Source organism: Ovis aries, chromosome 25 (assembly GCF_016772045.2).
Source record: "Ovis aries strain OAR_USU_Benz2616 breed Rambouillet chromosome 25, ARS-UI_Ramb_v3.0, whole genome shotgun sequence".
Lineage (NCBI taxonomy): Eukaryota > Metazoa > Chordata > Mammalia > Artiodactyla > Bovidae > Ovis > Ovis aries.
Window position 1 is genome coordinate 41,048,078 of NC_056078.1, and position 4,265 is coordinate 41,052,342.

At 44.2% G+C, this 4,265-nt stretch overlaps 1 pseudogene; it reads right to left on the reverse strand.

Moving 5' to 3' along the window:
- Positions 1-2,335: 2,335 nt before the first annotated feature.
- LOC114110846 (serine/threonine-protein kinase 38-like) lies at positions 2,336-4,028 on the reverse strand (annotated as a pseudogene).
- Positions 4,029-4,265: the final 237 nt, after the last annotated feature.

Below are 4,265 nucleotides of genomic sequence, written 5' to 3' on the forward strand. Positions count from 1 at the left end.
CGACTGTTCTGAGTCTTCATGTGAGCCTTTACCGGAGCTCACCAAGTGATACACTGAAGTCTGCTGCATTTCAAAAAGAGAATCTTCACCAAAAATTTTTTTTCCAAATTAAAGATGTGTGTTGCGATAGCCTGGTGACTGTAATTTTTTTTAAACTTAATTTTTTTTTTGTTTTAAACATTTTATTTTGTATTAAGGTATAGCTGATTAACAATGTGATACTTTCAGCTTAACAGTGAAGGCATTCAGACATAAATATATATGTATCCATTCTCCCCCAAACTCTCCTCTTATCCAAGCTGCTGCTTAACGTCGAGCAGAGTTCCATCTACTATACAGTAGGTCCTTACTGGTTATCCATCTTAAATATAGTAGTGTGTACATATCTATCCCAAACTCCCTAAACGATCCCTTCCTTCAGCAACTGTAAGTTCGTTCTCTGTGAGCCTATGTTTTGTAAGTAAATTTATTTGTATTTCTTTTTAGATTCCATGTATAAGGTACGACACAGTATATTTCTCCTTTGTTTTACTTCACTCAGTATAACAATCTCTAGGTTCATCCATGTTGCTGCAAATGGCATTATTTCATTCTTTTTAATGGTTGAATAATATTCCATTGTATATATATATATACACACCAGATCTTCTTCTTCTTTTTTTTAAATACAACTGTTTTCACACAGCTTATTCAGAAGTTTAAAAGTTAAAATGTGGGCATTCCCCCCCTCCTCAAAAAAAATATCCCATGCCACTTTCCAACATGTTGTCTATCACCCTCCTGTTCTCATTACCCATGCTTACCACACACTCTTGCAAAAGTCATGGGGTCAAGACCCCACTCTATTTGGTAATCCAAAGAAAGTACATGGTTACACAAAAGACTCTCACTTCCTTGTCACTAGCAAGCATGACTGAAAGAATAAGGGGCAAACACATTATCTTCATCCCGAGTTACTGCTACTGCTGCTATGTCGCTTCAGTCGTGTCCGATGCTGTGCGATCCCATAGATGGAAGCCAACCAGGCTCCTCTATCCCTGGGATTCTCCAGGCAAGAGTACTGGAGTTAACATTTCTCTAAAATTCTTTTTCCTTCCTCTAAGTCATTAAAACCCAAAGCAGTTTCACTTACTACTGTAACTTTGATGTTCCTTTTTTTTTCCTGAATGGCTAAGCTAGGACATACTTTCCTTTCATAGATGATGTTTACAACCTCAAGACTGGCAGGAAGCAGTCTCCCAGTTGTGACTTGACCATAACACTTCACAATAGGCAAAGTTACCACATAGGTGCCATTGATGCTTTAAGAGTCATCAAAATTTTTTAAAGCAATAATGCATTAATATGGAGCCTCCATATCTTTCTGTTGCAGCAAAACTTCTCTAAAGGTGGTGGCAGCTGTGAAAGAAAAGGCACTTCGTGCTAAAATTCAGAGGGTCTCTCTTCAGAGACCACCCCAGCTGAGAGGCCTGGTCAGCCCAGGCCTGCAGGTGACCCTTTAGGGTGGAGAGGACTATCCCCCCAGGAAGGCATCTGCAAAGGAAAAATTTGTAATCATGATTCCAAGGCAAAATGGTTACTTAAAGTTGGGAGAGGAGAAACACTAAGAATACAAATACTGTTGCACCAGAGGCTGAGGAGCGAACTGTACAAGGATCTGTAGGCTGGCCCTGCACTTTGTACTGGGCTGGTTCCTTCACCGCTTGTAAGGAGGTCCTGGAGACGAAATAGGAGCAGCAACTTAGCCAAGGGGGTTCCAGGCCTCCGGCTTGTGCCTGGGCTCCCCCTGCTGTGTTCCCAGGAATGAGCCGAGGTCCTGTTGGCAGCACTTGTGGGTATTGCTGGTCTATGGCAATATCCAAAGGGATTTTCTGATACAGATGTAAAGAGAAAATAAGGATTTTCTACATGATCTGAGGCTCCTTGGTGATGCCCAGCAGCCTTTGGGCCTGCTAAGAGCAACAGTGGATCAAGCTGGGATCCTCCGTCAACACTCAGAAAAGCAGCATGAGTATTTTAGATGGGCAGAAGCAAATGAATCAAAATGGATTGAGAGTCTTTAGCCTAGTGCCATAAAGTGCTCCATGACTGGAGGCTACAGAAAGCCACTTGCCAGAGGCTGAGGAGTGGGGAGAAACCACCATAACCACCCATTCAGAATGGTGGGTCATCTCCTTCAGCCAGAATGCTGGCTGCTGATGCTCTTTATTGCTATATTTCCTTTAGTACTATGAACTTTTAGCTGTAAAGAAGAAAAATACTTGGTGGTTTTGACAGGAAGCATGTCACTGAATCACAGAACTGGCTGATAATAAGTTTATGTTTATGTTGGATGATGGCTGTTTTTCTCCTTCATTCTGATGAACTTAGGAAATTTTGATTTTTTTTTTTTTTTTAAACATCAGATTGGCCCATGAAGCTTCTAAAAGAAGCAGGACAGCTGTTCATGGCCAATACAGTAGCAACAGTTGTCTTTATTCTACTGGTCATCAGATGCACTATGGAAGAGAATCCACTTACTATCACCATGTTCATCTGGACACGTTGGTGGGTTCCATAAACTGCCTGGAAACTCTTCAAAACAGTATGTGAGAAGAAAACCATGATGTTGTACCAAGAACTCTGCTTGATTTAGGATCCCATTTCAAGGAAAACTATTTTGCTGCTTTCATGCAGGAAGCTATTGCCCGCTCTTGTCCCCCTGCCAGCAGGCCCTCAAAGTGCTTGTAGGTATACCTGATGAAGACCCAGTCTTTGTTCTGTAGTCTGTCTCAGGGTGATTACTTGTTGCCACTGCTGGCTTAATCAGATTCTGGAAACTCATCGAAGCTTGAGGTGCCATCAACGTTTTTGATTTCATTGGATACTGCAGCCGGTCTCTCTCTGATATGTTCCCAGTCAACACCTTCAAAAGAAAGAATTGTTTTTGATTTCCTCAACTCCAGGGCCTCAAATTCTATGTTCCCATTCACAGCAGAATCTCAAAATTAGATCCTTGGCTTTCTCAGAAATAGGAACTTCTGGAGGAAAAGTCAAAGTTTCTTTCCAGTTCATCACCTTCTTACATGTCTCTTGAGGGGACTCAGGACAGAAAGATGGGTAGCCAGTGAGCATTTCATACTTGATCACCCCCAGCGACCACCAATCACAGAGCTTATTGTGCCCGGTCTGCATGAACACCTCAGGAGCAATGTAGTCAGGACTGACTACTGTGGAGAAGGCTAGCTGACATCTATTTCTTTTCCAGGTTTCTGCTTTTTGGAATTCTGGTTCTGAAAAGTGAAATCACGGGGGAGGCTGCCGTTCAGATTTCTATAAAGTTCTGTCCTATGTGCTTTTTTTCAGTCCTGTGCAAAGGCCAAAGTCAGGAAGCTTCACATGGCCCTTGCTGTCCAGGAGAAGGTTGTCTGGTTTGACGTCCCTGCGGATGACTCCAAGTTGGTGAATAGAGTCTAAGGCTAACGCTGTTTCTGCTATATAAAACTGAGTCTCCTCTTTCGTTCAGCGTCTTTTTCAATCAACAGGGTCATCATGTCCCCTCCAGACAGCAACTCCAGGATTAGGTAGAGGTTTAGCTTACCCTGAAAACTACAGAACATTTTCACAACCTGCAAACTGCCTGCACGAATGTGGCCATCCTCCTCTTTTCCAAGCGTATCTGCTTTACGAAGTATTTTCATTGCATACACATGGCCCGTATCTTTCTTCTGAACAAGCCGCACCTCACCAAAGGCTCCTCTGCCGATTACTTTTAAGGACTCAAAATCTTCCAGTCCAAGTCTTGTTCTCTTCAAACGAAGAAACTCTGTTTCCTTCCGAGCATGCGCTGATCTCTGGAGTCGTTTCTCTTCATTGGTGAGGCCGCCTTCTCCCATCAGTTTTTCTAACTTCTGTCGTCTCATTTCTCGTTCTTCATGTTGAGCAATAAGGTTGCTATAAAAACTCTCCAGTGTCACTCCGGTCACTGTCACCCTTTCCTTTGTGTGACTACTCATGGACGAGCAAGGTGCTGAGCCTGTCATTTCCATGGCGGAGCCCCAGGGAGGCAGGGCGGGGGCGCCGCAAACAGCCGCAGACGCCGGCCGGGCCAGCGGTCTCGATGTGCTGTGCGGAGAGCCGAAACCCCAACAGCAGCTGCCCTCCTACGGGCTCTGAAGTAGGGGCCGAGGGGCGGTTGCGGGTGAAGGCAACAAGAAGATCCTCAACTGCCTGAAAAGACGGCAAGCGCAGGGGCCAAAGCTGCCCAGCGTGCGGCCAGGGCGCCA